Genomic DNA, 26,485 nt, shown 5'->3' on the forward strand with positions numbered 1-26,485 from the left:
AAGGGCTCGGAACATTGTTCAAACCTTTCATGTCTAGGAAAGGAAATGAACTGCCTGCTCTCCCTGCACAGGTGCCATCAGATGCTCTGCAGCTCGGGGGTCGTAGCCCCTATGTCAGGAGAATGTCCCTGAGGAGTGGAGAAGTATCTGGAGCAGAGCTTCCCAACCTTTACTGTGTGTACAAACCACTAGAGATATTTTTAAAACGCAGGTTCTGGCTCAGTAGGTCTAAGATGGAGCCTGAGATTCTGCATTTCTAACAAGCTGCCATGGGAGGCTGAGGCTGCTGGTCCAAGGACCACAGTTTAAGTAGCAAAGTCTAGGACAGTGTTTCTCAGAGTGGGGTCCAAGGACATATGAGTTACAATTATTGCGGCGGCGCTTGTAAAATTCTATATTCCTGAGCTCCACCACAAGCCTGTAGAAATGCTGAAGCAATTAACGGCTATATTCCAAATTCTCTTAAAATATCATGTATTACATTAAAAGCACCCCCAACACATAACCTATTTATTTTTTATAAATAAATAAAATCTATCCTTATTCCTTTTTTTAGCCTGAAACTTATTTCCAATTTTATCAATTTTTCTTTGAATAATCACTCTGAGAAGTTTAGAGCTAAAAAACAAATGATAATAACAAAAATAAAACTACACTCTCCCCTTGTCAGTTAACAACTTAAGTCCTTGTAATTCTTCCACATGTCCCATCCTTGCCACTTTCACCATTTGTCAGAAGCAAGCCACCTTGTTCTCTGTCTCAAAATGCACTAGCCCCAGGATGGTGATGAAGGGGGAAATTCCAGGTTCTAAGATACCCAACCCCAAATTCCCCACCAGATTTCAATTCCCTGAACCACTAATAGCCATCTTACCTTGGTATCTTGGTACCCCTATAAATCTTGCTGCACCGTAAAACAAAGCACTCCTCCCAACCCTTTTATGTTCCTTATGATTACTAATATTTTTATTACTGTTGTTCATATCATTTTAGCTAATATTGAATTCTTGCTGTGTGCCAAGCACAGTGCTAAAAAGTTTACGTGCATTGTCTTAGTTCTTGACCCATGATGGAAAAAAAAAAAAACTTAATCTATTTTTATTTTATAGATGAAGAAAGTTAAGCAGCTTACTCAAGTATCACACAGCTAGTAGTCAGATAAGCCTAGATATGAACTCAGATTTGTTTGACCCAAAAGTATCAACTAGTCACTTCTGTTATAATTGCCATCATTACCCCAACACTGAATTAAATTTCTTAAAGCATTTATTTTTTTAATTTATATTTAAAAGTATTGCTTGTTTTCAGAAGTTGATCACTCTAGTCTCAACAGCCCTCTAAATGTTATCTACTATTTATATTCTTCTTTGTTACTATGTTATATTTAAATGAACATGTAGATTAAAAACAAAAGTCCTCATCTCTCTGCATACTGACGCAGAGCTCAGAGGGCATGCACGTACTGATTTGTTCACATTGGGAGGTCAGTAAGCCACTCCAATGTGTTTCAGTTTTCAAATATTTCCAAAAATAATGTAAAAGAGTGATGCAATATTGTCACTGTTTCAAGGAGAAAAAGTACAGACGCTTAGTGTACGGGTGTGGGTGTGTAATCATGTTCACTATTAACCTATCACTTGATAAACTGGTCTTGAATAGTTCTCCAGATTGGCCCGTGCATTAAATGGATGTTTGAACTCTGTTGGTGGTTTTTATTAGTACCCATCCAGCAAACACGAGATCTTTATGTTTCTTAGATTGTCAGCTCTGATTACAGGATGAAAGCTGAACAGCCCCTTTGACCAAATTGCATCTTAGCAGTTACAGCTGTGATCCACTTTCCACTGATTATTTCAAAATCCATTAAAATGAAGAAAATCAAGAAGGTGATGTTCATCTGAGACTGTGGACACAAAATCATTTCTTGCTCTTAGATATACTGACACTATGTTTACAAAGACAAATGTACAGTAATAAGATTCATGCCATGAACAAGACAGTATGTTTCCCAAATAAATGGTAACTTTGTTCATGACTTGCATGAAATCGTAGTTCTTTCATCTGTATTTTCTTATTTTTAGTTGAAAATGTAACTAGCTAACAAAGGATTTGTCAAGCTTTAGTTTCCCTTGGGTAGAGAACTAGATTGATCAATTCTTGCATTATATTTGCCTTTGAAATATTTTTTCCATCTTTAAAAGTAAATCCTGCACAGATAATCTCAAAAGATGTAAAGTCTATTTGCCACCCTTTCAAGAATGATAAAGGCCTGTGGTTAACTGAGTAATGAAACACATTCTTTTAAAAACTACTTGCAGGGGCTTCCCTGGCATTGCAGTGGTTCAGAGTCCGCCTGCCAATGCAGGGGACACAGGTTCGTGCCCCGCTCTGGGAAGATCCCACATGTCGTGGAGCGGCTAGGCCCGTGAGCCATGGCCACTGAACCTGTGCATCCGGAGCCTGTGCTCCGCAACGGGAGAGGCCACAACAGTGAGAGGCCCGCGTACCGCAAAAAAAATACAAACTACTTGCACCCTATGTAAAGAAACACTTTTAAAAATTTGAAGGAGAAAATTCAGAAATTAAATATTTCTGCAATTGGGTACCTGGTGTCCATAATTTCAACAGAAAAAAAGACAAAATATATCCACTTATATTTGGTCACTAGATTTTATTTAAATTTATTTTTCATTATTTTCACCCGGATCAAATAAATTCATGAGTTTTTATTTATTTATTAATATAAGACTATTCCTACACTTTCATTTAAAGGCAATAAATTATAAATTAGGGGCCATGGAAACAGGTAATTATATTGAAACGTCATACCTAAAAAATATGCTCGAGGGAAGATACAATCTTAGACTGCAGTATCCCCCAAAGAGTAGTGAATGAGAGAGAATTAGAAGTGCCTTTTAGCAACTTTTTAAATTCTCTTGAACGTGAAAATCTAATGGTGTGATTTTTCTTCAATGTGAAAAAAAATGACCTGCTTTCTTGTTTCCTTGTTGAAAGGAAACAAGAAACTACAAAAGAGCATTAAGAACTATAGTCATATATATTTTATGTGGAATTTGTTATCTATAAAGTTTGGATGCAGACATCCTTTAAAGTAAGAAAAGTTGATCAAAAACAAACTAAAAAGCAATAACCTCAGCATGTGGGCAGATTCCTAGGATGGGTTTAGATTAGAGATACGAGAATTTACAACCACACGGTTGCTGGAATTTAATCCAATGTTATTTTACTCCATCTATATGACACAAAACTTTTGGATAAAAAGTGAAACAAACAGGTAAATGTTTTATCTACACAATGTCTAATACCTGAATGGTTGCAAATCCATCCTATCAAAATTTGTTTCATCCATTTACATGAGCTAAATACGTTGTTCCACCTTACTGTTAATATTTCCTAAGTAATTTTTGCTAAATTGCATTTCAGATAAAAAGAGTACAGCCATGTCTACATTATTGATACTAGGATGGTTATAAGGACAATTGGCAGATGATATACTGTAGAAAAAAATGATCAAGTTGCAGGCAGTAGATCAAGTTAGAAAATCAAGCCAGAAAACCAGGGCTCAGTAAAGTCAAAGTTTAAAGTTGGCATCTCAATGCGTCCAATATATAACACCTCTCTCTTTCTTGCACAAGTTCTAAACCCATTAAGAGGAAAACAAATACAAATCAAAATATCACTTTTATCACAGACAGAATGTGGTTTAGGGCTGAGATCAAAAATGCCTCGCCAACACTCTCTGCAAGTCTAAAACTTGAGAAAGCCACTAGAGTGGAAAGTTTAGGTGCACAGACCACAAAGGCCTAGACTGGGGAAGAAACAGAAGAAAAAACAGGATCCACAGTAACAGATCAGCTATGTCCAATCAAGAATGTTACACCCATGATTGTCAGTCACTTATCAGGAACCTCCCTCCTGTTCCATTGGGCAAAATGTCAGGAGAGTTACCCTAGAGAAGTCCCTCCACATGAGACCTATGAAGTTGAACAGTTTTTCCCCCTTAATAATCCACAGCTGTTTGTTCTATTAACCCACTGGTTTAACTATCAAGCTTATGGTCAACCAGGAGAGTATTATTCCTTTCTGACAGGAGAGCAGAAATCTGTCTTGGCAGTTCTGGTCCACCTTCATGAGCCCTCTCCCCTAATACAAGCTATGGTTGTCTTGTGGATTCTCCAGATAATGCTGGCAAATAGCACTGAATTTGTCCCTGAAAGGTTCTGAAAATAGTCACCAATTAAATTAATGCTAAGGCCATGTCTAAATTTCTTATTCGGAGTTATGTCTGGCCACATCCAACATAGGTCATTAAAGGTTTTGCAAAGAAATTGAATAACAACATCAAGATATGCCATTTTAAAAAATGCCAACACATATAGGAGCCATAAATTTGAATACAAATTACCTTCCATTGTAATTTCCTAAAGAGACATTAATGTCCCCAAATTAAATTCCCTTACGAGTCCACAGGATTTAAAGTCTAAAGTAATTCAATCCAAAATCAAATTGTCTTACGTCTGTGAGTTTAATGTCCAAAGTCATTACAGTACAAAATAAAATTTTCTTGTCCTTGCTAGTAAAAGTTCAAAGAAACTAAAATCCAAAATTCTAAAGTTAAAGCCCTGTAATCATTATTATCATTATTTCAAAAGCTTTTCTCCTTCTCAGTCGCAGATAGAGATGTCTTATTCTGAGCCTGAGAATATTTGGGTTTCTTCAGCAGCTACTGCCTGGGTTATTATCTTCCTTGAGAATGTGTGTAGTTCCTGAGGACCTCAGAATTAAAATCAGTTTCCTGTGTGTCCCACTTTTAAAAATATCCAAAAAGTTGATAGACATAGAAGATTATATGCTCCACACACAATACCCACTGAATTTAGAAAAGACAGCAATCTCTACCCTCTGAGAGTAGTTAACCCAGGCAGCGTTATGTTCCCAGAACCCGGCCTTTGATGTTTCAAAACCCACTGCTGACACTCATTGGACCTGAGGGCAGGAAGGTAAATGAAGAACATTTCTCCTTTCAGTCTCACCAGGATGCCAGACTTTTCTAGAATCCACAAGCAGAGGGCAAACTCACTTAGAAGCAAGTGCCAGCAGGAGGTTATGATGATGCCACGATTTCTTTATTTGGGAGGAACATGCACCTATGCCTGCAATCTCCTCTGTCAGATCACTTCATTAAGACATCGCTGCTTTTTTTTTTGCAAACTATGCAAATTTACAATATTAGCAGCACCACTCTCCCAGGCATATTTGTGATCACCTTTCCATCTGCCATTTTTAAAACCTCTTAAAACACAGTTCCCCTTTGAGTCTGGTGTTCCTGGCACCTGAGCACTGTATTTACGATGGACTTCACCATGTCTTTTGAAAAGGTATTTTCAGTTTTGCACCACTCAGGCTGCTTCCATGGCTTCTTATGATGGAGATGCTCAGGCCTACAAAACACACCTCCTAGGGCAGGTTTCACTTTCATTCCCACATTTACTTCAAACGGAAAATCACCCTTAGAAGACTCCTGAACCAAAACCTCTATTGATGTTTCTGAATCTAGTGCTTCTAGGGGCCTTGTGAGGATCCACAGTTCTGCAATGTGATCAAGACAACACCCTCCCTCAGGACTGAATGTTCTGAGTTGTGCATAGCGTTTCTTTTTTACTATATATTTTCCACAGTAGTGGCATATATCTCCAGTGTTTTGTCTTCTTCATTCAGCAACTTCTTTTAGGTAGATTTAGTTTCACCTCCTGCTCAGATAATCCCTTTCTGTCTCTACTACATGTGGGGCTAGTACTGTTCTCTGGATCCAAGAGCCTCCTTTCTCTTACCTTCCCTTTTCTTTCATGTCCAGGCATTTGGTCTTTTGTGTATGTGTTTTCGTTCTCGTTTTTTTTTTTTAATATTGTCTTAGGTTAGGTTATCCCAGAAAAATCCTGAGTCAAGAGTTTGAACACAAGTGATTTATGAATCAAGTGCTCCCAGGACAGAAAGGTTAAGGAAAGTAGGACAGAGAAGGGGGAAAAGGCCAAGAAAAGATATCATAAAGTTTCAGATAGAGTTCCAGCCTCAGCCTGAACCCTCAGACAGTTTGCAAATATAAATTGCACCTTGGTGTCTGGCAAAAGAGGACTGGGCAGTGGACTTCTGTAACTCACAGGCATTGCCAGTTCCCCCTCCAGGTAAGGCAGCCCAAGCAGCCCCAGGGCAGTCCTCCAAGGAAGGTGGCAACTGCAAGCCTGGAAGCTGATTGAGCACAACCTGCAAAGTATGCTTTTCAGTTTAATATCCTGGCCTGTAAATCTGGCCGAAAAACTGAGTAAAAGCAGTAAAATTTGCTCTGTATCCTAATACTCAACAAGCCTTTTACAAAAAGATTCTTTTTGCCCTTTACTTGAAACGTTACCTCAGGTTTGCACGCTTACCAAAATGTCCGACTGACAGCATTTGTTAGGGGCCCTGTAACAAGAGTTTACTAAACTCCACTCTTCTCCACTAAGCTTGCTACAGGGTGAACAGCCAGTCAAGAATGACCTCTCCACAGGCAGGCAGATCCGAAACAAGCAAAGAGAAGGGGCTAAGCCACTCATGTCCAGGTGCTTCCTCCACAACCTGCCAGTCAGGGAGGTCATTCACTGTCCCTGGGAAGGAGCGGAGAGGAGATAGGGAAATCAGGGGTATTAAATCTAGGTGTTTTTCCATGCTCATGAAACATCAGGAGGGGTGAACAGTGTTCTCTTCTAACAGTAGAACAACCAATAGGGAGATACAGGCTCAGAGTGAGAACTCAGAACTCAAAGCCTGCAGTCAATGATCTAGAATAGATTGCGATTGACAAACTCTCTTAAAGGGACAGATAGTAAATATTTTAGGCTTGTGGGTCTTATGGTCTCTGTTGCAACTACTCAACTCTGCTGGTATAGCCTGAAAGCAATCACAGGTAAGATCTAAACAAATGGGCATGGCCATGGGCCTACAAACTTTATTTGTGAAAACAAGTGGCTACTTAGGCTGTAGTTTGTTGACCCTGTGAGGGCTCTGGATGTTACCTCCATGCTGACTTAGAATACATGGAAGATTTTCTCATTAAGAACACAGATAGCAGAAGATCATACATATGCAATGCACAACCAAGACAAGAGATGCTGGACCAGACTGAGAATTTAAACTAATGGCGAGATCCAGAAGCGTACTTGAAGGTCAGTGACCACAAGTTGTTAAGAACGATCTTTAATTAGTATAAGTTTTGTGAGTATGTGGACTATTGTCTGTTTGGTTCACTGCTATGTCCCCACCATATCACCAGTACCTAGATATACGTCCAGCATATTGAAAATGCTCAGGTTCTATTGTACCAATGAATTAGGAGTCATTTCAAACAACCAAAGTGAATAAGACAAAGCACCTAGGATGGTGCCAGGGGTTAAAATAAAAACATGCACCTAAATGGCAAATCAGAGAGACCTTCAAGATGGAGGAATAGTAAGACGTGAAGATCACCTTTCTCCCCACAAACACATCAAAAATACATCTACATGTGGAACAACTCCTACAGAACACCTACTGAATGCTGGCAGGAGACCTCAGACCTCCCAAAAGGCAAGAAACCCCCCATGTACTTGGGTAGGGCAAAAGAAAAAAGAAAAAACAGAGACAAAAGAATATGGATGGGACCTGCACCAGTGGGAGGGAGCTGTGAAGGAGGAAAGGTTTCCACACACTAGAAGCCCCTTCGCGGGCAGAGACTGCGGGTGGCGGAGGTGGGGAGCTTCGGGGCCATGGAGGAGAGTGCAGCAACGGGGCTGCAGAGGGCAAAGCGGAGAGATTCCCGCACAGAGGACCAGTGCTGACCAGCACTCACCAGCCCGAGAGGCTTGTCTGCTCACCCACCAGGGCGGGCAGGGGATGGGAGCTGAGGCTCGGGCTTTGGTCGGATCCCAGGGAGAGGACTGGGGTTGGCTGCGTGAACACAGTCTGAAGGGGGCTAGTGTGCCACAGCTAGCCAGGAGGGAGTCCAGACCTGCCTAAGAGGCAAGAGACCATTGTTTCAGTGTGCACGAGGAAAGGGGATTCACAGCACCGCCTAAACAAGCTCCAGAGACGGGCGCGAGCCGTGGCTATCAGTGCGGACCCCAGAGACGGGCATGGGACCCTCAGGCTGCTGCTGCAGCCACCAAGAAGCCTGTGAGCAAACACAGGTCACTATCCACACCTCCCCTCCCAGGAGCCTGTGCAGCCCACCATTTCCAGGGTCCTGTGATCCAGGGACAACTTCCCCGGGAGAACGCATGGTGCACCTCAGGCTGGTGCAACATCACACTTGCCTCTGCCGCTGCAGGCTAGCCCTGCATTCCATACCCCTGCCTGCCCCCCCCCGCCCCCGCCCCGGCCTGAGTGAGCCAGAGCCCCTGAATCAGCTGCTACTTTAACCCCATCCTGTCTGGGCAGGGAACAGGCGCCAGAGGGTGACCTACAGGCAGAGGCGGGGCCAAATCCAAAGCTGAACCCCAGGAGCTGTGTGAACTAAGAAGAGAAAGGGAAATCCCTCCCAGCAGCCTCAGAAGCAGAGGATTAAATCTCCACAATCAACTTGATGTACCCTGCATCTGTGGAATGCCTGAATAGACAATAAATCCTCCCAAAATTGACATGGTGGACTTTGGGAGCAACGATATATATATATTTTTTCCTTTTTCTCTTTTCTGTGAGTGTGTGTGTGTATACTTCTTTGTGTAATTTTGTCTGAATAGCCTTGCTTTTACCATTGTCCTAGCATTCTGTCTGTCCATTTTTTTGTTTGTTTTTTTAGTATAGCTTTTAGTGCTTGTTATCATTGGTGGATTTGTTTTTTGGTATGGTGGCTCTCTTCTTTCTTCCCTTTCTTTTTTTTGTTACTTTTTAATTTATTTTTAATAATTATTTTTTATTTTAATAACTTTATTTTATTTTACTTTACTTTTTCTTTCCTTCATTCATTTTTTCTCCCTTTTCCTCTGAGCCGTGTGGCCGACAGTGTCTTGGTGCTCCAGCCGGGCGTCAGAACTGTGCCTCGGAGATGGGAGAGCTGAGTTCACGACATTGGTCCACCAGAGACCTCCCGGCTCCATGTAATATCAAACGGAGAGAGCTCTCCCAGAAATCTGCGTCTCAGTGCTAACATCAGCTTCACACAAGAAGGAGCAAGGTACAGTGCTGGACACCCTATGCCAAACAACTAGCAACACAGGAACACAGCACCACCCACTAGCAGAGAGGCTGCCCAAAATCATAATAAGGTCACAGACACCTCAGAGCACACCACCAGATGCAGTCCTGCCCACCAGAAAGACAAAAATCAGCCTCATCCACCAGAACACAGGCACTACCAGGAAGCTTACACAACCCACTGAACCAACCCTAGCCACTGGGGGCAGGCACCAAAAAAAAAAAAAAACGGAAACTACAAGCATTCAGCCTGCAAAAAGGATACCACAAACACAGTAAGTTAAGCAAATTGAGAAGACAGAGAAACACACAGCAGATGAAGGAGCAAGGTAGAAACCCACCAGACCAAACAAATGAAGAGGAAATAGGCAGTCTGCCTGAAAAAGAATTCAGAGTAATGATAGTAAAGATGATCCAAAATCTTTAAAATAGAATGGAGAAAATACAAGAAACATTTAACAAGGACCTAGTAGAACTAAAGAGCAAACAAACAATGATGAACAACACAATAAATGAAATTTTAAATTCTCTAGAAGGGATCAAAGCAGAATAACTGAGGCAGAAAAATAGATAAGTGACCTGGAAGATAAAATAGTGGAAATAACTACTGCAGAGCAGAATAAAGAAAAAAGAATGAAAAGAATTGAAAAAAGTCTAAGAAACCTCTGGGACAACATTAAATGCACCAACATTAGAATTATAGGGGTCCCAGAAGAGGAAGAGAAAAAGAAATGGACTGAGAAAATATTTGAAGAGATTATACTGGAAAACTTCCCTAATATGGGAAAGGAAATAGTTAATCAAGTCCAGGAAGCACAAAGAGTCCCATACAGGATAAATCCAAGGAGAAACACGCCAAGACACATATTAATAAAACTATTAAGAATTAAACACAAAGAAAAAATATTAAAAGCAGAAAGGGAAAACAACAAATAACATACAAGGGAATCCCCATAAGGTTAACAGCTGATCTTTCAGCAGTAACTCCACAAACCAGAATGGAGTGGCAGGACATATTTAAAGTGATGAAAAGGAAAAACCTAGAACCAATATTATTCAACCCAGCAAGGATCTCATTCAGATTTGACAGAGAAATTAATACTTTACAGACAAGCAAAAGCTAACAGAATTCAACACCACCAAACCTGCTTTACAACAAATGCTAAAGGGACTTCTCTAGGCAGGAAACACAAGAGGAGGAAAAAAACCTACAAAAACAACCCCAAAACAATTAAGAAAATGGTAATAGGACCATACATATCAATAATTACCCTAAATGTAAATGGATTAAATGCTCCAACCAAAAGACAAAGACTGCTGAATGGATATAAAACACAAGACCCATATATATGCGGTTTACAAGAGACCCACTTCAGACCTAGGAATACATACAGACTGAAAGTGAGGGGATGGAAAAAGATATTCCGTGCAAATGGAAATCAAAAGGAAGCTGGAGTAGCAATTCTCATATCAGACAAACTGGACTTTAAAATAAAGACTATTACAAGAGACACGGAAGGACACTACATAATCATCAAGGGATCAATCCACGAAGAAGATATAACAATTGTAAATATTTATGCACCCAACATAGGAGCACCTCAATACATAAGGCAAATGCTGACAGCCATAAAAGGGGAAATCGACAGTAACACAATCATACTAGGGGACTTTAATACCCCACTTTCACCAATGGAAGGATCAACCAAAGTGAAAATAAATAAGGAAACACAAGCTTTAAATGATATATCAAGATGGACTTAATTGATATTTATACAACATTCCATCCAAAAACAACAAAATACACCTACTTCTCAAGTGCTCATGGAACATTCTCCAGGATAGATCATATCTTGGGTCACAAATCAAATCTTGGTAAATTTAAGAAAACTGAAATTGTATCAAGTATCTTTTCCGACCACAACGCTATGAGACTAGATATCAATTACAGGAAAAAAAATGTAAAAATACAAGCACATGGAGGTTAAACAATACACTACCTAATAACCAAGAGATCACTGAAGAAATCAAATAGGAAATCAAAAAATACCTAGAAACAAATGACAATGAAAACACGATGACCCAAAACCTAAGGGATGCAGCAAAAGCAAAAGAGTGAAGTTTATAGCAATACAATCCTACCTGAAGAAACAAAAAACACCTCAAATAAATAACCTAACTTTATGCCTAAAGCAATTAGAGAAAGAAGAACAAAAAAAAAAACACCCAAATTTCGCAGAAGGAAAGAAATCATCAAGATCAGATCAGAAATAACTGAAAAAGAAATGAAAAAACAACAGCAAAGATCAATACAACTAAAAGCTGGTTCTTTGAGAAAATAAACAAAATTGATAAACCATTAGCCAGACTCATCAAGAAAAAAACGGAGAAGACTCAAATCAACAGAATTAGAAATGGAAAAGGAGGAGTAACACCTAACACTACAGAAATACAAAGGATCATGAGAGATTACGACCAGCAACTATATGCCAAGAAAATGGACAACCTGGAAGAAATGGACAAATTCTTAGAACAGCACAACCTCCCCAGACTGAACCAGGAAGAAACAGAAAATATAAACAGATGATTCACAAGCACTGAAATTAAGACTGTGATTAAAAATCTTCCAACAAACAAAAGCCCAGGACCAGATGGCTTCACAGGTGAATTCTTACAATCATTTAGAGAAGATCTAACACCTATCCTTCTCAAACTCTTCCAAAATATAGCAGAGGGAGGAACACTCCCAAACTCATTCTATGAGACCATCATCACCCTGATACCAAAACCAGACAAAGATGTCGCAAAAAAAGAAAGCTACAGGCCAATATCACTAATGAACACAGATGCAAAAATCCTCAACAAAATACTAGCAAACAGAATCCAACAGCACATTAAAAGTATCATACACCATGATCAAGTGGGGTTTATCCCAGGAATGTAAGGATTCTTCAATATATGTAAATCAATCAATGTGATACAGAATATTAACAATTTGAAGGATAAAAACCATATGATCATCTCAATAGATGCAGAAAAGGCTTTGGACAAAATTCAACACCAATTTATGATAAAAACCCTTCAGAAAGTAGGCATAGAGGGAACTTAACTCAACATAATAAAGGCCATATATGACAAACCCACAGCCAACATCATCCTCAATGGTGAAAAACTGAAAGCATTTCCATTAAATCAGGAACAAGACAAGGTTGCCCACTCTCACCACTATTACTCAACATAGTTTGGGAAGTTTTAGCCACAGCAATCAGAGAAGAAAAAGAAATAAAAGGAATCCAAGTTGGAAAAGAAGTAAAGCTGTCTGTTTGCAGATGACATGATAATGTACATAGAGAATCCTAAAGATGCTACCAGAAAACTACTAGAGCTAATCAATGAATTTGGTAGAGTAGCAGGATACAAAATTAAAGCATAGAAATCTCTTGAATTCCTATACATTAATGATGAAAAATCTGAAGGAGAAATTAAGGAAACACTCCCATTTACCACTGCAACATAAAGAATAAAATACCTAGGAGTAAACCTACCTAAGGAGACAAAAGACCTGTATGCAGAAAACTATAAGACACTGATGAAAGACATTAAGGATGTTACAAACAGATGGTGCGATATACCATGTTCTTGGACGACAAAGAAATATACAGATTCAGTGCAATCCCTATCAAACTACCAGTTGCATTTTTCACAGAACAAGAACAAAAAATTTCACAAGTTGTATGGAAACACAAAAGATCCCGAATAGCCAAAGGAATCTTGAGAAAGAAAAATGGAGCTGGAGGAATCAGGATCCCTGACTTCAGACTACACTACAAAGCTACAGTAATCAAGACAGTATGGTACTGGCACAAAAACAGAAATATAGATCAATGCAACAGGATAGAAAGCCCAGAGGTAAACCCATGCACATATAGTCACCTTATCTTTGATAAAAGAGGCAAGAATATACAATGGAGAAAAGACAGCCTCCTCAATAAGTGGTGCTGGGAAAACTGGACAGCTAAATGTCAGAGAATGAAATTAGAATACCCCCAACACCATACACAAAAATAAACTCAAAATGGATTAAGGACCTAAATGTAAGGCCAGAGAGTATCAAACCCTTAGAGGAAAACATAGGCAGAACACACTATGACATAAATCACAGCAAGATCCTTTTTGACCCACCTCCTAGAGAAATGGAAATAAAAACAAAAATAAACAAATGGGACCTAATGAAACTTAAAACCTTTTGCACAGCAAAGGAAACCATAAACAAGACCAAGAGACAACCCTCAGAATGGAGAAACTACTTGCAAATGAAGCAACTGACAAATGATTAATCTCCGAAATTTACAAGCAGCTCATGCAGCTCAATATCAAAAAAACCCAAACAATCTAATCAAAAATGGGCAGAAGACCTAAATAGACATTTCTCCAAAGAAGATATACAGATTGCCAAAAAACACATGAAAGAATGCTCAACATCACTAATCATTAGAGAAACGCAAATCAAAACTACAATGAGTTATCACCTCACACCGGTCAGAATGGCCATCAAAAAATCTACAAACAATAAATGCTGGAGAGGGTGTGGAGAAAAGGGAACTCTCCTGCACTGTTGATGGAAATTGATACTGGAGAACAGTATGGAGGTTCCATAAGAAACTAAAAATAGAACTACCATATGACCCAGCAATCCCTCTACTGGGCATATACCCTGAGAAAACCATATTTCAAAAAGAGTCATGTACCACAATGTTCATTGCAGCTCTATTTACAATAGCCACGACATGGAATCAACCTAAATGTCCATCTACCGATGAATGGATAAAGACAATGTGGAACATATATACAATGGAATATTACTCAGCCATAAAAAGAAATGAAACTGAACTATTTGTAGTGAGGTGGATGGACCTGGAGTCTGTCATACAGAGTGAAGTAAGTCAGAAAGAGAAAAACAAATACCGTATGCTGACACATATATATGGAATCTAAAAAACAAATGGTTCTGATGAACCTAGGGGCAGGACAGGAATAAAGATGCAGACATAGAGAATGGACTTGAGGACACAGGGAGGGGGAAGGGTAAGCTGGGACAAAGTGAGAGAGTAGCATTGACATATATACACTACCAAATGTAAAATAGATAGCTAGTGGGAAGCAGCTGCATAGCACAGGGAGATCAGCTTGGTGCTTTGTGACCACCTAAAGAGGTGGGACAGGGAGGGTGGGAGGGAGACTCAAGACGGAGGGGATATGGGGATAAACGTATACATATAGCTGATTCACTTTGTTACACAGCAGAAACTAACACAACATTGTAAAGCAATTATACACCAATAAAGATGTTTTAAAAAATAATGCAATAAATATGTTTCACTTTCACATTTTTCAATAAAAATTATTGTAGTTTCTTCAAAAAAAAAAATAAAGAAAATAGGTCAACTGAAAATACATAAGCAGAAACAAAAAGAGCAAAGACAATGAAAAATACCGGAAAGGGTATTAGTGATATATAGCCTTTTTTAACTAAAAAAAATCCGTCATATATATAACTGAAGGCCCAGAAGGGGAAGAAAACAGGGCAGAAACAACATTTGAAGTTATAATGGTTGCAGATTGTCCAAGAAAAGGTTTTGATAGGGTTAGAGCTGCATGGTTTTAAAAAAAGTTTGAAGACAGTCAGAAAGGTACACGTGAAATGGCACATCTCAGGGAATAGAGGGAAAATGAAATTTACTGGAAGCTGTTATGGAGCTGATATTGGGATTGCAAGATCAAATCTCTCTGGAGTTCCCAGAGAAGGGCCACGATAAAACATTCATAGATGTGCCCTCACATCCACACATGGAAGTCCTGGTGTTTCAGTGTCTTTTTTTCACTCTGTTGGCCTAGAGTGGACAGCTCACTTTCAGTCATAATGCCAAGCTGGTGAGCAGTGACTTCCAGTCTCCTTTAAAGATTCTATCCCCGCACCTGATACATGGACCATGCAGATTCAACTCCTTTCAAAACTAGAGAGTCCTATCTCATTTCTGGCACCTAGAAATCTCCCTATCTTGCTTTTAAACCTCTCTATGTCACTTATGGCTTAAATACATGTTCTAAAATATTTTACCCAGTATTTCTGTTTTTAGTGTGGGCAATCAGAATCAGGTAAGATCAATCTGCTATACTGATCAAAAGTCCAATTAGTGCTATAGCAATCTGATGTATAAAGATTTCTGAATGTCTCTAAAGTGGCAAAGGATTGTGAAACCAGATAGGAAAATTACCAATGGGTCAGACATCCTTTTTAAGTGAAAACAGAGACATAGGAAACATGAATGAACGACTGAGATAATGTAGCATTTCTCCAGCCAAGGTGGAAGATTAGATAAAGTGGCAAAGTTTCGTGAAGGATTTGTGCGGACACAACAGGATAAGGCTGGGTTTCATCCCACTTAATTTCAGGAGGGACTGCAAACATTCCACATTCTACTCTCCCCCACCCTGAAACTACAAGCCATGGTTGGTTCCCAGATTGATTCTGAATTTTGCAGTCCCCTCTAAGGGGAAATATCCTATTTAGAAAGATGGAATCAGGCTTTTTACTCTTCTAATCCCTTCTGAAGATTCAGAAGGGATGTTAATTTTGAGTGGCTAATGGCTTTTATAGGGTTTGTCACTTCTGAGTCCAGCTCTCAGTCCAGCTCTAACAGGTACATTTTGTCATTAAAATACTTAGTCATTAGCTGCTGTCCTCTTTCCACTATTACGAGTACCCACTGCCCATTCTCCCATCTTAAATGTAAAAATCTGCTTTTTGTTCATCAGGAGACATGATATATCTCATATCACTGTCCTTAGTGAGAGGTTTTTGCTTTCAGGGACTGAACATTAGCTGGAGTGTTTTCTACAACCTAGGTCTTATTTCCAGGAAAAAAAAAAAGAAAGAAAGAAAATTTTTCTAAGAGCATTTAAAATAGAATCTCTAGTTCTAAGTGAAGCAAAAGTGTGAAATTTTTACATTTATTGATTAGACTCTCAGGTCCTCACAAAGGTGGAGCTACCAATTTCTGATCTTTCTACTCTGAAAGGCCAATTTATGCAACCCTAAAAAATGTAAAGTTTAACTTTGCAAGATATTGTTTTGTTAACTGGTATCTTCACTTTTTTCTTATTTTAAAATGATAGTTTCAAATTTTTCATAAACTCTTATAAAGTATTAAAAGTGGATAAAAGCATGAAGTTGGATATACATTTAGCCTTGGTGCAAATAATTTATTATAATGCACATCGATAATATTATATCAATGCTGGCTCCTCCTGTCAAAACCCTAAACTGAAATCATATTTAGGACAGCAGACACATCAGATATGTAAGAGCAGCACTTTGCTTTGTCTGCATCGGGCTGAGTACGCAATGAGAATTTTGCAATTAGCACTGCTTCTGTACAAAAAATATATGGAAGAATTTTGGAGTCTCACTAATTACCTGTGTGGAATCATCCCTTGGATGTTCCATTAGGTACTTGTGACATTTGGAAGTGATGGAAAGATCTCTTTCTCCCATGTTCTCCTTTCAATTCCCCTCAAGAACAGTCTACTTCAGGATAGGATTGCTCTTCTCTTGGGCCAGCATTTCCCAACTTTTTGAATTATAAACACTTTACATTCTAAATAATTTCTGTCTATCCCCATAAGAACTTTAAATAACCACTTTTGCTTTGCATATTTTTATTTTAGATAAATATATTGATTTTAATGCACTTAAAATTTCAAAATATGAAGACAAACCCTTATTTCTTAACATTTAACAAATGACCACTAAATTTATTTTAAGCTAATTCTTTAGGAGAGAGCATGATTCAACCCAAATGTTTTTAAATGACATTATAATGCTCAACCGCTATACTGGCTATGTTGATAGTAGTCTAAGATTGACAGAAAGGCTTGACCCAGCTATGACATGGATAAGTCAAACAGGGTTTCTATAGCAAAGGATATTGAAGGAAGCCAGGACAGTCAAGATACACAGTAATCACCAACACCCCCTAGCACAGGGTAGGGTCCCCACCTGGGAGCTCAGGTTTGCCGATATTTGACTGAGAGTCATATCACACCTTCTGGAAGATAACTATTTCCTCCAGGAAGATCAAGGCTGGCAGCATAGTCTACCACAGGTAGACTCACTGAGTGTGAACCTGGCCCACAGTGACCCCATCTCTCTCGAGGTTATCAACATACCGCATAAGACCACAAAGCACAGGACATAAAGTACTCTCAACCTAGTCTAATAGGGGCTGATCCAAGAGCATTTCTGAACTCAGTTCACAGGAACTGAATCAAAAGTTAGTTTCTCATTCATCTCTAGGAGTCCTGCTAACATTTCGGTTGGGAGCATATATTAAAATTGCATTGAAATTTGACTATGTGTTTCAATATTAACAATGGATTCTAAAATGCTTTCACTATTTGAAGTCCTTGCCTTTATAAAATTCAGCTGGATTACTTTTATATTTTTGAGCTTTGATTGTAAATAACAAGATGAAAGATAAATTCTCAGTATGCAATGGGCAAGTAACACACTTTGGCTGGAAACAGGCTCCATTCCCAACCAAGGAAATCGTAAGAGGAATATGATCATTGCTATTTTTTTTTTTTTTACAAGATCTTGCTTCGCTATATAAGAATTTTCATTAGATGGTTGCCAAATTACAGATTTGTCACAAATTGTTTTAAACTAAATTGGAGATTTATCAGAATTTCACCCTCTTCATTAGATTCTTAAATGTCAATGTCAACATTCCTAATGCTTCATGACTGTAAACAATGGGCACATTATGTGTATAGATTAAACAATATATGATTAAATATGTACCAATTTTAAATTAAGTGATAAATTCCCATCCAACTTATAACTTCCACACGTGTATACTGCATAAACCGGAGGAGGCTTTCAAACTGATGCACTTTAAAAGGGAAAAATTCAAATAATTAGTTTATTCAGTGGAATATGAAAACACACTTCATTACCATCTTTAAGGATGAGCCCCTGTCTATCCTCTAATCAGTGGCCCTAAACTATCCCAACTGTCTCCTAACCTATTAACTTGTTTCCAATCCTTTCTCTGTGCAGCTCAATCTATATGACACAACCAGCCAACAACTCTGCTCATATCACTCTCTTTTCCAAAAACCTTCAATAATTTTCCTTTATCCTCCCCAGTTCCCTCATTCTTCTAATCCTGTCACGTAGAAACTATGTCCTGCCCTAACTGGTCTACTGGCTGTTTCTTACAGTAGTTTTAAGTGCACAATTCCTTGATTCTTTATTTCTTTTACTCTGTATAAATGCTTTCCTAAACATTGTTTACCCTGACTGTCCACGTGCCTTTGCTCTTTTGCTGGATTCTCTATTTGGAATACCTTTTTCTAATCATCTCTGACTTTTGAACACCATGTGCTAAGGCACAGAGGCAAGACACAAGAGGTACATGTAGGGGGCTGCCAAGTAGCTCAAGATGCAGGCAAAGTGGATGCTTACGAAGAGGGTACAGTGATGGCAGAACTGCAGACAGGGGTCAAAGGTGAGGAGCCTTGACACCATTCTAAGGACTTCCATCAGAAAACTGTGAGCCATGGAAGGTTTTTAAGCAGAGGAGTGGTATAATCAGATATGTGTTTTAGAAAAGTCATTTTGGCTGCATTTAGCAAATAAGACTAGAGTTAGGAAGACAATCAGGGAGATCAGTTTCAGTAGTGCAGGAAATAAATAGCAAGGACCTGAATCTAGGAGTGGCAGCATGGATGGATGGAAGGGTGGAGTCCAGAGATACCTGGGAGGTGGGGTCATTGACACCCATTAGCAGAGTTCTGACCTGTGAGACTAGAAGTGAAGAACAGCAGTTTGGGGTGGAGAGCAAGTTCATTTTGGATGCAATGAATCTAATACATGTATATTTAAAGAGATATGTGATGTGGGCAGTGGAATAGGAAGAACCAAGGAAGATGGGGGGAAATATAAACATGAAACAAGAGACATTTTGTGCTCTGATGATGACAATGCTGATAAATGTGGAGCATGATTAACACTTAACTCTCTGATTTCTCGCATTAAAGGGGAAAGAAAAACTGCAATAAGAGAGCAAGTTGTTTTGCAGCTGTTGAGCAAACAATGAGCAAGACAGGTGCTCCTAAGGAAGTAAGAATTATTCCTATGGAACATTTCTGAAACACTTTGGAAAGGCAAAACGTATTGACCTTTCTCACAAAGCTATTTACGGGATCCCAGGTAACACTGTAAAGATATTTATACCCCAGCACATCCATTAAAAGTGCTGAGCTAGCTCTTGGTGCCAATTTTGGCCCTAATATAGCTTTATATCTTCAGAGGTATATTTAGAGGATATAATTTCTACATTTAACTATATGCACATTCCCAATTAGTAGCTAAATGTATATTTTAGGTGGGTTTTTTTTTCTTCCCCAAATTAGTCTCTGTGTAATACGTGGATAAGGTCTTTTCAGAATGCCTCCCTCTCCTTTGCTATTCATTCATTTTTTCCTCAGGGAAGCCTGTTTTGAACCCCCCAACTAGGTCAGCACTCCAATGATACACTCTGATAAAACTGGGCACCTCTTCTTAGCACTTGACATAGATGTCATTGACTTCTATCTTATTGTATTTGATTAATACTGTTTTCCCGCTAATCTATAACCTCCAAAAGGCAGGGATCATGTTAGTTTTGCTTGTTATTTTATCTTTCAGGGCCTAGAATAGTATCCAGCACACAGTAGGTATTCATTAAAGAGTTGTAGAATTAATGTATAAAATAAAGAAGGATAAAAGAAATTAACATTAAAACTAGGCCTTTGGAGATACGTTCTGTAGATTACTCCTTTCTGCCCGTGGACACCGCCGAGTAAGCATCGTTGATGTCTCCCCTCGCTCCACTGCCGTCATGTCTAAGTCAGAGTCACCCAAAGAGCCCGAAGAGCTGCGGAAGCTCTTCATCAGAGGTTTGAGCTTTGAAACAACCGATGAGAGCCTGAGGAGCCATTGTGAGCAGTGAGGAGTGCTCACAGATTGTGTGGTGATGAAGGATCCAAACACCAGGCGCTCCAGAGGCTTCGGGGTTGTCACGTATGCCACTGTGGAGGAGATGGATGCAGCCATGAAGGCAAAGCCACACGAGGTGGATGGAAGAGTTGTGGAACCAAAGAGGGCCGTCTCAAGAGAAGATTCTCAAAGACCCGGTGCCCACTTAACTGTGAAAAAGATTTTTGTTCGTGGCATTAAAGAAGACACTGAAGAACATCATCTAAGAGATTATTTTGAACAGTATGGGAAAACTGAAGTGATTGAAATCATGACTGATCGAGGCAGTGGCAAAAAGACAGGCTTTGCTTTCGTAACCTTTGATGACCATAACTCTGTAGACAAGACTGTCATTTAGAAATACCACACCGTGAATGGCCACAACTGTGAAGTAAGGAAAGCCCTATCTAAGCAAGAGATGGCTAGTGCCTCATCCAGCCAAAGAGGTCGAAGTGGTTCTGGAAACTTTGGTGGTGGTCGTGGAGGTGGTTTTCGTGGGAATGGCAGCTTCGGTCATGGAGGAAACTTCAGTGGTCGAGGTGGCTTTGGTGGCAGCCGTGGTAGCGGTGGATATGGTGGCAGTGGGGATGGCTATAATGGATTTGGTAATGACGGAAGCAATTTTGGAGGTGGTGGAAGCTACAATGATTCTGGCAGTTACAACAATCAATCTTCAAATTTTGGACCCATGAAAGGAGGAAACTTTGGAGGCAGAAGTTCTGGCCCCTATGGTGGTGGAGGCCAATACTTTGCCAAACCCCGAAACCAAGGTGGCTGTGGTGGTTCCAGCAGCAGCAGGAGCTATGGCAGTGGCAGGAGGTTTTGATTACTGCCAGGAAACAAAGCTTAGCAGGAGAGGGGAGCCAGAGAAGTGACAGGGAAGCTACAGGTTACAAGAGATTTGTGAACTCAGCCAAGCACAGTGGTGGCAGGGCCTAGCTGCTACAAAGAAGACATGTTTTAGACAATACTCATGTGTATGGGCAAAAAGACTCGAGGACTGTATTTGTGACTAATTGTATAACAGGTTATTTTAGTTTCTGTTCTGTGGAAAGTATAAGGCATTCCAACAAAGGGTTTTAATGTAGTTTTTTTTCTTTTTTTTTGCACCCATGCTGTTGATTGCTAACTGTAATAGTCTGATCATGACACTGAATAAATGTGTCTTTTTTAAAAAAAACAAACAAACAAACAAAAAAACTAGGGCTTTGACTAAGTAGAGCCTTCCCTTCACTATTAGAAAATTCAGACAGGACCTCCAAGTCTGATGAAGGCATTCCTTAACAAGGCCCAGCAGAGAGTACTAGCACTTTCAATGGCAAAGCAAGGAGGAAATTGAACAATTATTTAAATTTAAAATACATTTCACTGTCATGTCCTTGCATATTATGTTCTGCCTGGAGGTCTGCATTGTGAGATTTTCATAATGAAAAAGGAGGAAATAGGTGTAATAGAATACGCAGTGGCACAGAGACATGAACTCTTCACATCTGGCAGGTTGTGGAAGGAGTATAGCGGTGGGGGATAAATCTATAAGTTACACCTGAAATCAAGTTGGAGAGAGCCTTGAAGGCCACAAATCTGATTTTAATCAGAACATGCTGGGGCAGGGCAAGGTTGCGGGGGGGGGGGGGGGGGGCAGTGGCGCTGAGGATTATGAATGCAAAATTTATACCAGTTACAGCTAGGTTTTAGAAAGCTGATACTCAAAACAAAGTAGGGAATTGCTAAGAATCACAGAGAGGAAAATCTGTTAGGAAATTACTGATATAGTTTATATCAGAGTCATTTAGGGTTTGAAATAAGGTAGTGGCCAGGACAAAGAAAGAGAAAGAGCTTATATTATTCTTCTGAATGGTGGGTCATTAACTGTGATGCTGATTAAGGAGACAGAAGAGGTCTAGAGAGTGGGTAACGAGTTCAGTCTCATTACTCAGGGTTGTCCGTGTGAAAGATGCCTAGCAAGCAGCTAGAAACCACAGCTGGAGTCCTGAAGGGGGTTTGCCCAAGAGATGAAGATTGAGAAGGTGTAGATATGGAGGAGACGGTCAAGGAAGGTAGTCCAGAAAGCAAGAAAAATAAAACTTAGGAGAGTATACTGAAGAAAACCTACATTTAGAAGTGAGAGGAAGAAGAGAAGGACATAACATGCTTGTGAGAGAAACAGGAGTAACTGACACAGAAGTTAGACAGAGGGGTGTTTCAAGAAGCCAGTCTCTGTAAATGCTGCACAAAGGCAGAGAAAGGGATGAGTAATGACTTCAGGTTTGTGATCAGAAATGTGATGCAGGCTGATTAATGACTCCCAGAGAGTCCAGGTGTGATTATGTTAAGGATCTGGGGGTGAGAAGATTCTCCTGGATCATTTGGGTGGGCCCTAAATGCAATCACAAGTATCTCTAGAGAAGGGAGGTGGAAGGAGAGTTGGCACAGAAAGTGACACAATAACCTCAGCAGAAGATGCTACGATGTGGGCTTTGAAGATGCAAGAAGGAGCCAGATGGCCACTAGGAGCTGAAAAAGGCAAGGAAATGGATTCTTCCCTGGATTCTCAGAGGGAGTGCGGTCCTGCCAACCCCTTGGTTTTAGCCCAGTTAACCTGATTTGAACGCCAGCCTCAAGAATTATAAGAGAATAAATTTACGTTGTTTTAAATCACCAAGTTTGTGGTTATTTGTTATAGCAGCCATAGGAAACTAATATAGAAGTGAGGGTAAAAACAATTTTTAAATGCATGAAAAGTGAGTAAAACATAAAGTGAAGGTAGACAGTATATATCATGATCTCAAAAAGGTTGTCAGTTAAACAAATGAGTGTTGAGACAACCTGAAGAGAAAACAGTTTCAAAAGAATTTGTGTGTGTGTGTACATATCCCCCAATATCCCCAAAATATAGGCTTAGAAGAAAGAATCAATGGAAAGTAGACAAAGAAGATGCAAGAGCAATGAGAAGATGGTTGATGGTCAAGGTCTTGTGGGAAGGGTGAAGAAACGGTAAGGGGCTAGACTTGGGGAAAAGCAGGAGGCCCTCATGGATTAGGAATATAAAACACCTGCACATCATTTACCTTAGCACTCATAAATATATGTCCAAGGATTATAAATTGCTCTTAATGTTAGCCCAACCAAAACATAAATAAATAGGTTAGGTCTGCTACATTACAAGACAGAAAGCATCTCATTGATTTAAAAATAAGTCATATTTTGGGTTGTCCATATTACTATTTATCCTCCCCAGTGTTGGTATTATAGACTTAAACCCACTTCCAAGTGAGTAAAGGATAATACAATCCATAAAAATATTAATATTAGTTAAAATAAAATGTGTTATGATTATATTTTTTGAATTCTAAGAACTTCAAGACTTAGAATTCATAATCAGTCATGCCTCAGAAGTGTTTTCTGTTCAAGACAATTATTTAAATCATCACTCTGAGTATTAAAAGGTATATCACTACAATTTTTAAGAGCCAGACACGATCAAGACTCCAAGAGTTGCGTCCTCAGGGGAGAACTCTGGCCCAGCAATTTGCAAACTTACAAATTCAGAAGAACCTATCTCTTCAGCCTTACCTTCTTCTCCTAAGGCTTCAGACCATTCCTAACAAGTTCTTTATTAGAAAATTCATTTCTTCATATTAAAAAAATCAGAAGAGTTATTGAGTTATGTTGTAAAAGGATTAATGCTACCGAGAAGTTGATGAGTTAAACTCTCTATCCCATACCCGTAACTCACTGTTCAGTGATTGAGGGGGCTGTGTTACAAATGGCCTCTGGTGACCCATGCCTGGGAGCCTGAGAGCATAAGACAGGGCTAAACATAGGAGAAATGAGGATTTCCCTATTTCTAACGGCGAGGCTGTTAAGATGACAGGGAAAACGGGTATACACTGTGGCTTTCTGGAGAGCAGTTGCCCAAAGACAATTTGGCTGATGTCTTTCCCCACGGAGAAGGCTTGGGAGCCAGGGAATTGAGGGGACACTGTCCTCTGCACGTCTCTTAGACAGGTAGGTGGCTCCTCTTAGCTGTCACCTGCCAGAGTAGATGGACAAAGGGAATAACCCAGTCTGGGAAACAGGAAGACCATGACACTCGTGGGTTGTCTTCTAAGTCCATTATAAACCTGAGAAAGGGAGACAGCTGGCAGAACCCAGGTGCCTATATACCATGAACAGAATTTTTTTTCTTTTCTAATAAATAAGAAGAGTCCTTAGCATCTCTAGAAAGATCCACATCAGGAGGAGCATTTATTATGGTGGAAAATGAACCCCAGTGCAACCTGGAAAGGAAGGCATCTATGAACGGCAGTAGACCAAGTGGTGTACAGGTGATGCTGCAGGGGGAACCCACAGCTGATCTAACCAAGGCCCTGCCTTCAGCAACGTTAGAGACATAAGCACCCAGGAAGAGCAGCAGAGATGGTGAAAACGATGGGTAACTCGGTACCACTCTGAGTAAGTAATGAAGATCATGAACGCTGCCCAGGTCCTAAAGAGGAGGCTCCTTGGTTGTACTCATATGTGCAGGGCTAAGGCCAAAGGAGCAAGAGGCCTAGAATATTCTACATAAAGACCTACCAGATCATATTTGCCTTGAGCTGGCAATGCCAGCCACTTAAAAAGAACTCTTTTCATGAGGTAAGGATGTAATTTGATAAATTAACTAAAGGGCAGGAGCAATGGTACTTCCTTTTTATCCTCTCCTCCTCACTTCCATTCTCCTAAATTTATGATTTTCTTTCATTTACTCATTTTTACAACAAATATCTGTTGAACATCTACCATATGCCTCACACTGTGCAAGTACTGAGGAGACAATGCCCATACCTTGAGGAAGCATATAGCCTAGCAGACGTTAAGCAAATAAATATAGACTTTCAAATGGAATATAGACTTTCAAATGTTCTAGTTACTACCTATAGGGGAAAATGCAAAAACAAACAGGAAGATATAATTTAGCTTGGGGGGTTAGAAAAGGCAAATAAATTTTATTTAAGCTAAAGCACAGGGAGGAATTAGTGAAGTAAAGAGAAGGAAAGGGCTTTCCAAACACTGTGAACAGCCTGTGCAAAGGGCCTGTGAATGGAAAGAGCCTGGCATGTTCAAGGACTTGAAAGATGACCAGTGAGTCTGGACCACAGTCATCAAGGACAGGAGTGTCATGAGGCCAGACTGGAAGGGTGTGCATGGGCGTCTCAAGGTAACAATGATGGACGCAGACACAACATCAGACCCAAGTGAAGCACCTCCTTTGAGAAGGTAACCTTGAGGCCTTCTCAGGGGGTCTTTATTCTCCTACTCAATTGTTCTGGCTATTTGCTGGTCTCCAGCCTGGTGCAGTCAGACCAGGTCAACAATCCATCATCCAACATGATGCCAGATGACTGGACTGAGTCAAGGTTATGGAGCAGGGAAGACTGAGGAAGTATCAGGCCTGGGAGAAGAACACAAGTTCAGTTTTGACACATTATTTTGAGATGACTCTAATGCGAGACATCCAAGTTTAAAGTTTAAGTTAGCATTTGATTTTAAAGCTCAGAAAAGAAGTCTGGACTAATTTTATGAACCCCATCATCATGGCAATCAACAAATAATAGGAATAACTCTTGCTAGTTTAATAAAAGAAATGTATTGGAAAGATGTTGGATAGCTCACAGAATTTCCAAGAAGTTTGGAGAAACACACTCAGAAAATAAGCAGAAACCACAGAACACTGGTCAGCAAAGAACACAGTGAAAATTATGCCACTGTTCCTCTGCTGAGGCCATGGCAGCCACCATGGCTGGCCCTAGACACTGAACGTGGCCACTGGTACCACGGTTCAGGCTGCCCCCAGGATATGGACTTGCATGCTGCTTGTTCCCACCCAGATGAACTCTCTACTGTCCCTGGTTCTTTGGGTCACCAACCTTCAGTTCAAACCCAGGCACCAGCATGTTATTTGCCAAGCCCACCTGCCCACTCCAATTGCCACTCCAATTGCCAATAAAGAGAATAAAGTCAAGTACCAGGGATATTTATCTTGGGTGGAGGGAAAGAGGACAGTCTATAGAAATGGATAAGATCATTTAGGGAGCAAGTGAGAAAGGGGAAGAAGGAAAGGAAAAGAAAGGGACAAGACAGGAAGGAAAGACATGGGGGAAGGGATGATGGTGGGGGGAGCCTAGGACAAAGCTT

At 39.9% G+C, this 26,485-nt stretch overlaps 1 protein-coding gene and 1 pseudogene across 7 annotated transcripts in view; one reads left to right on the forward strand and one right to left on the reverse strand.

Moving 5' to 3' along the window:
- Positions 1-26,485, reverse strand: part of METTL4 (methyltransferase like 4) — a 526,668-nt gene that overhangs the window by 181,341 nt on the left and 318,842 nt on the right. The window lies entirely within an intron of this gene.
- LOC114894195 lies at positions 20,172-21,506 on the forward strand (annotated as a pseudogene).

Source organism: Monodon monoceros, unplaced genomic scaffold (genome assembly GCF_005190385.1).
Source record: "Monodon monoceros isolate NGI ecotype Baffin Bay Population unplaced genomic scaffold, NGI_Narwhal_1 Super_Scaffold_1, whole genome shotgun sequence".
NCBI classification, from domain to species: Eukaryota; Metazoa; Chordata; class Mammalia; order Artiodactyla; family Monodontidae; genus Monodon; species Monodon monoceros.